Source organism: Vicia villosa, linkage group LG6 (genome assembly GCF_029867415.1).
Source record: "Vicia villosa cultivar HV-30 ecotype Madison, WI linkage group LG6, Vvil1.0, whole genome shotgun sequence".
NCBI lineage: Eukaryota > Viridiplantae > Streptophyta > Magnoliopsida > Fabales > Fabaceae > Vicia > Vicia villosa.
Genome location: NC_081185.1, coordinates 80151138 through 80166087, shown reverse-complemented (window position 1 = coordinate 80166087; position 14950 = coordinate 80151138).

The window sequence follows — 14950 nt, the reverse complement described above, 5'->3', positions numbered from 1 at the left end:
CATCAGTTCCAAGCTTCGTGTCTGATAGATGTTAGCTAGACTAAAAATTCAGATCTAAAAGGCATTAAAAGAAATGGACATTAAAACAACTTCATACTTTCTTCATACCTCTTTCAATTCTGAAAATACAATATAAATAGCTAGGGTTAAGCCTACTAATGGGCCTAAAAGCCATGGGCCGAAAATAACAACACATAAAGCTCTAATAAAAATTACTAACAACACCTATTTAATGATAATAATCCTCAAGTAAAACAGAAGTGCAAGAAGTAGGGTTTTCAAACTCACGCATGGGACACGTGTCCGCCTCAGAAAGCGCCGCGGTAGTGTGTGTTGGATACAACTATTTGTGTGTTGGAAACGGTACTTTGGGAATAGTTGGATGATCACGTGAAGGAACTCCTTGAGCCGTGTGTTGAAGTGAAGTATCAGACCAAGTGGGTCCCCTTTGTACTTGGTCTTTGTGAAGAGTACCGTTAGTATTGAAAGTCTTTGAAAGCATAAGATCCTCCAAAGCATTCAATTCCTCATCTTTCTTCTCACTCTCTTCTCTTTCCGAAAAAAATTTCTCTGCATTTTTTTTCAAGTTTTGCGCTTCCTTTGAAACTTGAAAGGGCTCTCTCTTCTTACCACGTTCTTGTTGCAGAGGGTGATGGTGGGTGTTCGTTTGATTGTTCGTTGTTTGTGACTGTGTTGGTCTTTCTGAAAATAACGTGTTTTCTTCCTCTTGCAGGACATAGCTTGATTCGGTTGGAATAGGAAAGGAAGGGTTCAAATCCTGATGAATAGGAAGGATGTGGGAGGGTGGAAGAGGTCGATCATGCAAGGGGTCACTACCATAGTAAGGCCGTAGCAGAGAGAACACGAGAAGTAGATGGCAGATCCAACATGTAGGTAACCTGTTCGATTTGTTTGATGATGGTGAACGCTCCAAAAAATCGTGATGCTAGCTTTTGAGATGAACGTTTTTGGACAGTTTGGTGACGATACGGCTGAAGTTTGAGTAAGACGTGATCTCCGACCTGAAAAGTAAGCTCTTTTCACTTTGTGTTAGCTTGTTTCTCCATCTGAATCCTGCTTTTCTGTAGATTTTGGTTTAAGGTCTTGAAAATATCATTTCGTTGTCTCAGGGTGTCCTCCAGCATGGGATCTGAAGCAGATCCTTCAATATAGTCAGACAAGGATGGTGGATCGCGACCATAAAAGGCCCTGAACGGAGTCATTTTAATGGCAAAGTGATACGAAGTGTTATACCAATATTCAGCAAGGTAAAGGAATTTGTACCACTTACGTGGCTGAGAACTGACAAAACAGCGAAGGTATGTCCCGATCGATCTATTAATGACCTCCGTTTGACCATCGGTTTCAGGATGGTGTGCAGTACTGTATCTTAACATTGTGCCTTGTTCTTTGAAAAATGCATTCCAAAAGGTGCTAAGAAACAAGGGGTCCCTATCTGAAACAATCGACTTGGGTTAACCATGGAGGTGAGCAATGTCAACTGTAAAGCGCTTAGCAAGATCTTGGGTTGTGAAATGAGAAGACATGGCAATAAAGTGAGCAGGCTTGGTGAGACGATCGCAAATAACCCAAATAGTTGTATGTCTGAAAGAGTTTGGAAAATGGGTGATGAAATCCATTGAGATGTCCTCCCACACTTGTTTTGGAACAGGTAATGGTTGCAGTAACCCATGTTTTTTTTTGTGTTAGATGTTTGTTATGTTGGCATTCACTGCACTTCTGAATCAAACTCTTTGTTTCTGTATATAAACCTAGACAACCGAATGAAGTGGAGATGCGAGCTAATGTGGCTTTAAGGCCTGGATGTCCTGTCGTTGGTGTCGGATGGAACTCTCGAAGTAAATTGGAACGGATCTGGTTGAAGTCAGGTATAAAAAAACTTTCTTTGTAAAATAACAAACCATTTGAGAATGTGTAATCTGTCTGAGTATCATTTAGAAGGATTTTTCTGACCATACTTTTACCTGATTCATCTTTGGCATAATAATCTCGCAAACTGGAGAGGATATCTGGAATTGGAGATGATAAAGCTAGCATCATGGGTTCGTCTGTGGTGTATTTCCGACTCAGGGCGTCTGCTACCAAGTTAGATTTTCCAGGTTTGTAAAATATCTGAAAATTAAATCCTTGCAGCTTGGCTACCCACTTCTGTTGCTCTGGAGTTTGTATTTTCTGTAGCAACAGATTGCGCAAGCTCTTTTGATCTGTGTAGATATGGAACTCTTGACCAATTAAATACTGACGCCACTTTTTAATTGCTTTCGTTACAGTGAACATCTCCCTCACATACACTGAAGTTGCTTGCATACGAGGGCGTAACTTTTTGCTGAAGAAGGCAATTGGGTGACCATCTTGGGACAACACAACACCGATGGCAACCCCTGAAGCATCTGTCTCCACAACAAATTTCTTTGTAAAGTTTGGTAGAGATAAGACCGGCATGTCGGTCATTCGTCTTTGTAATTCTGTAAAGGCTGCGGCCGAGGATGTACTCTAAACAAATTTAGTGGATCGTAAAAAATCGGTGAGAGGAGCGGCGAGAGAGGCGTACTGTGTTTTACAAAGCGACGATAAAAACCGGTAAGGCTAAAAAAACCTCTGAGTGTCGTGAGAGAACGCGGTTGAGGCCAATCCAAAATTGCCTTGATCTTTTCTGCATCAGGTGCTACGGTTCCCATAGAAATAACATGTCCTAGGTAATGAACTTTAGAAACTGCGAACACACATTTAGACAACTTCACCACATAAAAATTGGTCATTAGTAACTCAAAAATAACCTGCAAGTGAGCTAGGTGTTTAGTAAAATTAGAACTGTAAATTAGAATATCATAAAAAAAAACTAAAACAAATTTTCGTAAGTAAGGTCTCAAAAGATCATTCATCGCTGATTGAAAAGTAGAGGGTGCGTTTGTCAAGCCAAAGGGCATGACCAAGAATTCATAATGTCCATCGAAAGTACGAAAAGCCGTTTTATGTGTATCTTGTGATGCCATTTGGATCTGGTGATAGCCTGAGCGTAGATATAATTTGGTGAAAACCTTGGCTGAGCCAAGTTCATCTAGCAATTCATCTATGGTGGGTATTGGGAATCGATCTTTAACTGTTACTGCATTAAGAGCTCGATAGTCAAAACAAAAACGCCAAGTTCCGTCCTTTTTTTTGACTAAAAAAACCGGGGAAGAAAAAGGGCTGTGACTAGGGGTAATTAGGCCTTCTTTAAGCATGTCTTCAATAATAGTGGTCATAGCAGTCTTTTGGGAGTGAGGATATCTGTATGGCTTAACGTTGATTGGGGCAGTGTTGGGAAGTAGATTTATGTGATGATCATGTGGTCTGGGTGGAGGAAGGCCGATATGGTTTTGAAATATTTTGGAGAATTTGTGAAGTAGTTTGGTGAGTTGAGGGGGGTGTCTTTGGGTAATTTTTCTAGAGGGCGAGGTTGTGGGTTAGACATAGATGTGTGGTTGGGCTGAAAAATCATGAGGTGTAATGAAGCAATGGAATTTTGGTGGACAAGTTGTTTAAATTGATATGAATTTTGGCGAAATTTTTCCAATAGCAGCCATAAGCGTGTCATAGCGTGAGTCCTCCACGGACTTCTCATTTTCAAGCTGAGTCCGAATCTGTCCCATTTGTTGGGCGAGATCTGCAGAAATCTGAGCGAAACGTGTATCAATTTGGTCTTGAGTTTTTTGCATAGCATTACTAATATGGAGGGAAGTGATTTGAACAGCTTCTTCTAAAATTTCTTTAGAAGAAGGGTTTGGGGGTTTTGGGGGAGCCATGGGAGGGTAGAGAAAGGAAGATGAAAGCACCAATGATAGATGTTAGCTAGACTAAAAATTCAGGTCTAAAAGGCATTAAAAGAAATGGACATTAAAACAACTTCATACTTTCTTCATACCTCTTTCAATTCTGAAAATACAATATAAATAGCTAGGGTTAAGCCTACTAATGAGCCTAAAAGCCATGGGCCGAAAATAACAACACATAAAGCTCTAATAAAAATTACTAACAGCACCTATTTAATGATAATAATCCTCAAGTAAAACAGATATTTTCTTATTTCTCTTGGGCCGGTCCAGCTTCATATCAATACTCATGGCCCCATTGAGAACCTTGTCCTCAAGGTTCAAAATGGAAGAAACATTCTGAATGGACCTTTGATTGGGTATGCAAGTATTTGGGCCGGGTGCAGAAGTGCAAGAAGTAGGGTTTTCAAACTCACGCGTGGGACACGTGTCCGCCTCAGAAAGCGCAGCGGTAGTGTGTGTTGGATACAACTGTTTGTGTGTTGGAAACGGTACTTTGGGAACAGCTGGATGATCACGTGAAGTGAGACTAAGAGTTTCATGAAATAGAATAGAGGTAGCTTCCGAAGTATGAAATCTGAAAAGAAGGAGTAGAAGAATCGTGAGAGAGAGATGTGAAAAATTGAATGAGAGGCGGACCACATCTTGTGGTTTCTAAGTTTCTTTCAGTGTTTAAATGTTTCTTGGGCTTATGGGTGGAAGCCCAAGTCCGAATCCAGGCAATTTACACCCTATCCAACTAGTCTCACCCCCTCCAGGATTGTTTAATAAACAATTTGGGCCTGTTATTATAAGCCCAACGAATTCACTTCTTGCACTTCCCATACTCAGCGGCTAATACACCTTCCCACTGAACTTAACTGATGATTTCTTGGGCTTCTCTCCCAATGGACCCAACGCCCTATCTCATTATCACACCTCATTTTCTGAGTTTTGTTCAGCCCATGTGTTGTTATTATGTTTGTTCTTTAGTTTTATTTATTTATTTGTTTATTGTTTGATTTCTTAATATTAAAAATACAAAAACACGTCATTTAATTAGATTTTATTTTATCTCCTCTTATTGATACTTATTAAAAACAACAAAAAGATTTTATTAATTTCTTTTCTTATATAAAAATTTGTTTTCTTTAGACTAGCATTTTCTCTTTTATATTGGTAATATTAAGTTTAGTCTTTTAAATATTAAATAGATTTTAGAATTTAGGTGTTCTCCATTTCATACAATTAGGTTTCCTTTTCTTCTTTTCTTTTTCAACCTTTAAAATACCTAATAAATTATTCAAAAGTGGAGAAGGGTGAGTATCCTTGCATTGGGATTTAATTCACCACTATCCATATTTCTCTCTAAAAAATACCCAACGAAAAAATACATAAAACATCTAATAAATTTCAGACTCTTAAGAAGTACAGAAAGGTGAGTATCCTTGCATTGGGATTTAATTCACCATTATTTACATCAAAAAACACCAACCAATTATTTCTCTTCTCAATCTCGCCTTTCGGGCTTTCTTTCCCTTAACGCACATGTTACTTCCTTTCGATCGCAAACAGGTAACGCATAAGACTCCACTCAGCGAGCTGCTATCCTAATGCTAGAATGCGAATGTAACTTCGTCCATTAAAAAACACAAAACAAACTAAAAATATTGAGCCGAACTAAGGCGCTCTGATTCCTAAAAAGGATACGTAGGCATCAAGTCGTGGGGCTTGAACGAGCATAATTTTGTAAATACTTTTTTTTCTTTTCCCCACATTTTCTCTTCTTTTTCATGTTCCTTTAGCTTTAACATTAGATAACACACCCTTAGATTAGAAGCAAGCATAAGTGGATCCTTTGAGTATCACTGACGTGAGGGGTGCTAATACCTTCCCCTTGCGTAACCGACTTCCTTACCCGATCTCTGGTCGTAAGACCTTTTTCTTATCCTTTCTTTCTTCCGGGTTTTCTCGATATTTTCCCTTCTCTTCGGAGATAAATAAAGTTCGGTGGCGACTCTGTTTCTTTTTTCTAGCCAGTCAAGTTGGTCTCGTTTTTCGCGCGAGAGAGGTGCGACTAAGTGTAATGCAAGCTAACAAATATATTTTAAAACTGCGCGCCATTTTTCAAATTTAAAATTCAGAAGATCTTCATCTTCTTCCTCACGACCATCAACAACACAACAATGGTGATTTTGCAACTTTCTCAAATATGCATCATTTTTGACAAAATAAAACTCTAAACTGATCAGAAAAACATCACGAATTCCACCATGTCATTTTCATAAATTTATTCACACTGTAACTCGTGAATTTAACTAAAACTCGTATGAACCCTAAAATATGAATTTCAAATTAAACTCTGACTTTAAACAATTAAGCCCCAAAAGTTTAGGGCTTTCAATCCTCACATTATTTCAAACATAATGGTATCAAGAAGCAACCAAAACAATGATCAAATGAGCAAGCTTGAGTTTAAGTTTAGTACCTCTGAAAATGGCTTCGAGCAGAGCAATGTGAAGGACCTGGGAATGCTTCAAGTATTCAGAAAGCTTCTATGAACCTCAAGGAAGCTTTTGAAATGCTCAAAAGTTCTTGATTGTACTTGCAACCACAAACTCGAATTCCACTTAAAACCAAAAAAGTTATGATGAGTTAGCCATGGAAATGATGTTCCAGATGCAAAATAGAAGTTTGGTTAGCTTCTATATGATGTTTAGAAGCTAACAAACACAAAAGGCCTCAAAACGCACGAGTGGATTTTGTTTTGGCAAGTTTAGTTCAAAGGTTCTTTAAAGTGAAAATTTGAAGGGTGATTTCTGGTTATAGGTGTTTGGCAAGTGTTTGGGGGTTCTGAATAGCTTCAATTTGGTAAATAGAAGCTATTAGAACAATTGGTTTGGTTTGAAAGTGTTTGGTTTGAAAAATGACAAGTTATGAGCTTAAAAAGGTCTTTAATGGAGGTTGAAAAGTGAAATTTCACTTGGGTACCTTTGAGAGGCTAAGGAAGGTATAGACACCTTCTGTTGTACCCCAAAATTTGCCCGCACTTTTCAAGCTATTCAAAATTATTTTTAAAATTGGATTTTATGAAATATTGGGTCCATTTACAGTGATATCCTGAATTTTATAAATATTCGATTTAAAGTCTATTTTAAAATATAATGGTTTACTCTTAAATTATTTATATTTTAAATAAATAGCAAAATACTAATCGATGCTTCATATACTTTCAATTGGCTTTTTATTTCGAATAAATAATATAGCACAATTGGTAAGGAAGTAAGGTTTGCATGTACAAGGTCTTGGGTTCGAATCCCACTACTGAATATTTTTCCCCTTTATTTGTTTCTAACTTTAGTTTTAATCTTATTACTAAAAATCACAAAAACAAAATAAGTTTTTTTATATATATTAAACATTATTTTCGTATTCATTTATTTATTATTTTTAAAATATAGTTTTTTCACTTTTTCCATTTTTATTCATAAAAAATATCAAAAAAATCATAAAAAGAAAAAATAGTAGTTTTTGATCCAAATCAGTTAACACTAAAGTCTTTGATTTGATTTTCTCTACATATATAAAAAAATCAAAGCAAATATTTTTTAATGTTAATTTTATCTTAAATTCTGATTTTGATTTTAATTATTTACTTTTTATAGTTAACCTAATTTTCCCATATAAATAGACTGACAATGAACCCTATTCGCGACCATTTTTTCTTTCACTCTCATCTCACGAAAAAACTCCAGTAGTACATATTTTTCCTATTCCACACTAACTTTCACCTCTCGAAAAAATCCTCTTTCAATATAAAAAAAATGTTTCATTAATTGTATACCAACAATTGACCACCATAAAAATCCACTATCTTCCCACGTTTTTGTTCCGATACCGTCGTCACTTTTTTCATGCTATAACCCAAAAGTCCACCCTTTGAGTCAACCATTATCAAACAAAGCTAACACAAAACCATCACTACAAAACAATACACAAACCAGATCTAAAATCGCAAACAATTTCATCAATACCAGCCTAAATTTACATCCAAATTGTCTCTCCACAATACCTTCACAAACCTATTTTCTTTTCAGGAACACAAGGAAAGCGGAAGAAGCAGGAATATGAAATTGCCGCGATCTCCACACGAAACCGATGATTGCAACTGCTTCCTTTCTGATCGGTAATCACCATGGAACCGCCGGCTGCCACGAGACTCGCGGCTGTCCTCAAACTGCACCGCTCCGACCTCCCCATCGTCGTATCTACCGCTGTGAGACGATTCCGGCCACTTCCACTGCGAGCCGCCTCCATCCAACACGCAACGAACAACGACCGGCCACCATCGCTCTCCATCCCCGACGAAGCCTAACCAAGTACTCCCTCCGATCCGGTTTGGTTTAATTACTTAAGGTTATTTCTTTTGCTTCTTTTTGTTGTTTCAGGTACTCTATTTTGAGAAGAATTGAAAGAGATGAATGAAAGATAAAAGATTGGGTTTGTCTCTGATATCGAAGATCGAGGAAGAGAGAGTACTTGCTGGTTCTTTTTCTTCAACCTCACAAACTATTGTAATACTTAGTGAGTGTTAAGCTTAGAACTTAAGAGAAATATCACAGTTGTGATTATAGCTTTTTTAAGAAGCAAATTCATACTCTTGTAAACATTCATTTTACATTGATTGTAAAAGGTTCCTAGAGTGATCAGTGAGATCAGTAGACTCTAGAAGACTTAGAAGTTTCTAAGTGGTGATTTCCTAGAGTGATCAAGTTGTGATCAGTATACTCTAGAAGACTTAGAGTGTTTCTAAGTGGATAACCATTGTAATCAAAATTGATTAGTGGATTGAATCCTCAGTTAAGGTAAATCACTCTAAGGGGGTGGACTGGAGTAGTTTCGTTAACAACGAACCAGGATAAAAATATTGTGTTCTTTATTTTTATCTTAAGATTTTTTAAAGTCACACTTATTCAAACTCCCCCTTTCTAAGTGTTTTTCTATCCTTCATAGAGGAGATTCCCTCAGCTAGGTTTCTGGAACAGACTTAGTCATAGAATAACACTGAATTAGTCAGATCCATCTGACTTCCTTGATTTAAAATATACTACCCTTTCTGGATAACAACTAGGGCAGTACACATTCTTAACCATATTTCACTATGATAGAGACACAGTATTCAGCTCCAACAACTGCTCTATGGTTATGAATACTTATCTGGTTTCGTTGATCAGAGGAAACTTACGGATATAGGCTCTTCAAAAGTACAACATAAAGGATTAGAAAGGAATACCTTTATGAGTTTTTCTTAGTGGAACTGAGCACATGTTAATCGTGTCCTGATTAACTTAGCCAGATGTCTCCTCTTCTAGACCAGGAGTAGGTTCCAAACCAATGTTCTCACACTACATTAGTTCAGCACCAGAACATCTGTTCTTCAGCTGGTAGCTGCATACCAATTCTTAATGTCCCAACATCAGATAGTACAACTGTTCCTCCTTCTAGGAACACTTCAACCTTGAATATTTCAAGGTACACACTTGCAGATAATTATGAATATCATTGATCAGGTGACATTCATCAGATCTAATAAACCATGCCATTATGAGTGGACTTGAGAGATTACTCAAGTATCTTTGACACTTTAATTCTAGCTGTCAATACCTGCCATACATTCTGTTGAACCTTCATAACCCTAGGGTTTCTCAGAGACTATGCAACGGAAAAATAGTCATATATCAACAGAGTTCACATAATGCTTACTTTAAGTGTTAGTAGTAAGCATGACAACTACAGATTGATTGTTACTCAACCTTGCACAATACTTGCTTCTGCACCAAGCAACTAATTAGACCAAACTAAAATCCTGACTTGATGAACTCACAGACAACAGAGGTCACCTTATCAATATCTTCACTCCCGCATGAAGGTTTTGATGAACTTCTTCTCTGTTCATAGATACCAGTTGAATTTGTATTTAAATTCAAGTTCTTCACTCCCGCATGAAGTCCTTGGACTTAGCACTCTTCGTTCCAGCATCACAGCTCTTAGGTCAGGTTGGTCTAATTATATAGGTCCATCCTCCACTTCAAGGGACCATACAATATGAACATTCTTTGTTCAAACACTCTTCTGCTTTTACCACAACCAGAATTTATCCCTTACGGATCTCATCCAGAAAAAGACAGGATGCCTGCTCTGATAGCAATTGAAAATCCTGGTATGACAGACTCGGATGTCAATCCTGATGTCAAGACATCTGATGTGTTATTAATGTAGCATCAGCAGAATACAAGGATCCCTCATTATTTAATTACTCTTAGGAAAGAGTCAATGAGACCTGGGATCACACATGTTCAGCATACATAACCAGATTATAATTTTTACATGGTTCTGTACAGGATCAGCTAACACTTCTGAACCTCATGTTATAGACAAAATCATAACATTCATAACTGAACAAACAATGCAGAAGATAAATAACACAGTTAATTATTAACCCAGTTCGGTTCTAACTAACCTACTCTGGGGGCTACCAAGCAAGGAAGAAGATTCCACTATTAGTAGTACTATTTTATATAAACAACCTCTGGTTTACAGATAAACAACCTCTGGATTACCTAGTCACTACCCAATGCAATCTCAATCTCAGAACTCCATCCAAGATAAGAAAACCTCTGCTCACTCCCTGGTGATACCTAACTGTTACAACCCTGCAACAGCTATTTACACAATTAACAATGAACACATACTTGATCTGCTTCACAGCTTCAATCAAGCTTACAATACTCAAATCTTACCTACAGGTTTCGAGTGAGGACAATCACTTCTCTAACCTACTGGTTTCGAGAAGGACAAATCAGTGACCTTCCCACAAACCGGGAGGTTCACCTACGCGGCTAACCCTAATGGTTACATCTTTCTAAATGCTAGCTAGCTCACTAAACTAGGTTACAAAGTTTCCTATTTATAACCTGATCCCAATTGTACTTGGGCTTACAAATCGCGGTACTCTGGCTGTTACAAATATGCAGAAAATATTCTGCTACAAATAAGGTCTTTTAATCCTGAGTTTCCTAAATTAGAAACTGCTGAATCTTCAATCTTCTGATCTGATTCTTTCTAAATCTTCAATCTTCTGATCTGATTCTTTCTAAATCTTCAATCTTCTAATCTGATTCTTCAATTATTCTTTTGACCTTTAAATATGCGCCAGATAGGATTACATAATATTTACATAGAATATTCTGTATCTGTTAAGTACAAACTGAATATTTCTTCCAGTTCTGCAGGCGCGATGTCATGTGTTGATGTCATGACATTCCATCTAACATCTTGCTTGTACCCGTTTTGTTCTTTATAAACTTGCAAGATTCACATTAGTATTATGTTTTACTGCTATTATGTTTTAACCAAACATAGATGCCAATCAGCCAATAAAAGCACTAACAGAGAGAAAGAGAGAATATAAAGGAAATAAGGAATATTATTGAATTGAATTGTAAAAATAATGATACAGACTACGACTATTTATACATAACTCTCATTGGGCGCGGACTTACACAACTTGAATTATATTTGATATTATTAGATTTGATTATATTTGATATTATATAATAATAATATCAATCCCAATAATATCTTAACAAATGAATCTGAAACCTCTTCGGTGTATCTCTCCTAAAGATGTTTGTCTCCTTACTCCTCTGTAATGTTCTCCAGCAACGGCCTTTTATGCTTTTTTTTTAACATCTTAAACTCTATAATAAATAAAAAAAACTTGGGTATACATTTAATTCAGTATAAAAAAAATTAAGGTACAAAGGCTAATTAATGAATTATTATAACATTATAATTATCAATCAATTACATACATATTACTTATTTTTAGTTATAAATAATTTTTTCCGTTTTTAATTATAAATTCATTAATATAATCAAAGAATTATCCTTGAGATAATTACTCTTAATACTTTTTGAAGTCATACTTTATAGTTTATTGTTAATACATGTAAAAATGTATTAAGATAAAGACACAAATATTTAAATTTAAATTTTATATTATAATCACATTTCAATCAAATGATTTAAAATATGAATGAAGTTACGCGTGCGTTGATATTTCAAATATGAATGAATTTACCCGTGCATTGATTGTAATCAAATATTATTTTAACTCCACTAGATTTTTCACGGGTCGCTATCACCACAATACCTTTTTAATTTTAATCAACAAAATATTTGTGAATATTTATAGTTATTAGATAAGTTGGATTTAGAATATTGGTGATATGCTACATATTTATTTTTAGATATTTGAAGTTATTTGTGATTTTATAATAACAACTATATATTAGTAACAACTAAGCCGATCTAAGATACTGAATTTTATCACTGAAACTCACTATTTTTACAGGCCACTATCACCATAATACCTTTGTTATGTGAATTTTATCATTGAAACTCACTACTTTCACGAATCGCTATTACCATAATACCCTTTTGCCTATTGCATTTCCAACTTCTTTTCTTCTTTTTAAATAGATACTATATACAGCTCCATTACATAAATATTATGTTTTATAAATCTTAATTTAACATTTGTCATTCGAGTTTTTAAACTTCTTTTTATACGTTTGTAATAATTATTCATCTTAAGATTTGAATTACCCGTACAAACGCACGAGTCTTTTACTAGTTATTTTAGAAAACAAATCCTAAGACATGACAAAATAGTTTATATACCAAATATGTCTACATATAACTTCATATCAACCAATTCATATAAGAATATAATAATATTATATTTGAAAGTCTAGAAAAGGCTATGAGTATAATATTTTAAGAGTGTCATCATTAAATTAAAATATATATAAATATAAAAAAACAGATAAAATATTAAAAATGTATAAAATATCTTTTTTTATTGATTTATGTGTCTTGAAAATGTTTATTTACAAATTCAATTTTATAGAAGAGAATTAATCATAACTCAATATTTTATTTCTTCAACTGGATTTCTTCCTTCATATTTATCCAAATTTCTTGATATTTGTCCAAATTGCATGAAGCTATAATTGGAGCATCGATTATTTTTTACTTTTCCATATCAAACTTTTAAAAAGCTTATTACAATACTTGGCTTTTATTTATGAAGGTTCATTTTTTTGTGTTATGGATTTCAAGTCTTAGGAAGTAATGGAGCTATCCCAACATGAACATTTCAAACTCGTGTTGCATTATATCAAAAAAATTCTTACAAGAAAAAACACGGTGACATATAGGCCATACATTCACGATATAATTCCCCTTTGGATGTTCCTCTTCTAGTAGCTCTTGATGAACTGGTTCCGAGGGTCTCCTTCTGGAACTGGTATCCCATAAGGATGAGACACTTTATAAAACTATCAAATGTATTCATATATCATACTCCATGCACCAGGAGCATACACACTACGTACATCCTATGGCACCCGATGCATATGGTAGTTAGAAAATATACCATTAACATTAGGGGGAGGATCAACAACCGTGGGGTCCTTACGTATACCCCACAAAAACCTAATCTGCCACAGTACTTGCTAAGGATGATGTGCGCACATATGTTGAGACCCACACGTCAGCCATCCATAGCACTAGTATATCATCTCCATAGATAATGTTTGACGGTGCTTTATATACGATGAGAAACAAATATCATCCTCCAGAATGCGGTCAAAAGAAATTTTGTACTTCTAGCCATAGGAATTCCCCTGAGTGGGTTATTCGAGCATGCACGTGCAACTCTTTAATGTAGTCAGCAACATATCTCAGTCGACAATACTTGAGAAATGCAAGAGGGACCATGCCAGAAAATGATTCTGGTGAAATATCAGTAAGGGTGTAGAACAAATAGTATGAAATTAATCAATGCCATGTAAATCAATGACTTAAAGTAGACAGTTGCATCCGGTCATTTGTCTTGTCTTCCATTTACTACATTTAACTAACTTGGAGTACACGTAAACCAACCAAGTTTCTCCTCCAATTATACTCGTGAATTTGATTAAAGTCCATGAACTATTTAAGGTAGACAACATTGACAAAGTTCGCACTTTTGTCCATGAAAATGCTCGTACCAAAAAAAATCAAGAAGTATGTCTTCAATGCACATTTTATATGATAGGAAGCTTGTGCATCATCATCCGCAACATTTACATTTGCATTGAAGTGGTCAATATATTTTTTTGTTAGGAATGAAAATATGGCAATTCCACCCTCTGATGTCTTAGATCTCCTTTTGGGCCTCACCCACATCAATGCCTAATTCTGTCACCATTAGGTCGAGTGCCTCAAATCTATACATTACAACAATATTCCAGTGATCAAAAGATGAAGGATACATGATACATCATCAAGGGTGATACTTATCTCACCAATGAGAACATTAAATGACGATGTCTTTGTGTGTCATCCCTCAATACATGTGGACAAAAAAACCATGGTCAATATAACCATATCATGTCTTTCAAAAGTCCTTCATACGAGATAGCTTTAATATGTCATGAAACTAAGGTTCATCTGGTTGGGGAAACTTTGCTATCTTTCTAACATGGTTTATACACTTCATTATGTCACAGTACTATGAAAAAATGCATCAACGTCAAACAATTACAATTTGTATAAAACATATGTTTAAAAGAGTAATTAAATATTTATGATACCTCTCCTTTCGACACATATTTAAAAGTATGGTGTGCATAAAGTGGAAGTAGTGACATGTCATATGGACCTCCAAGAAAACCACCTGATGCGAAAACAACATGTTCGGCTGCATGATATAGGTCATGCACATGTACAACAAAATCAGGAGCGTTAAAGAGAGCATAAATAATAATAACAAGACAAGACATATCATTAGCAAACACGAACATAATGACAAAAATAATAACAAGCATAAAAATTCCAGTTCAAATTTTGAAATTCGGAATTTCACAGGGGAAAATATGAATTTTGCAATCCAAATTTTCTAGTATAAAGAAACCCCAAATGCAGAATGATTCAAACAAAGGATGTAGCCTAATGTAGTTTAAGTAGTTTATATTCAATGTAATCTAATAGTGTTTAACTAGAATGATTTAAGGAATTGCATTGCATGC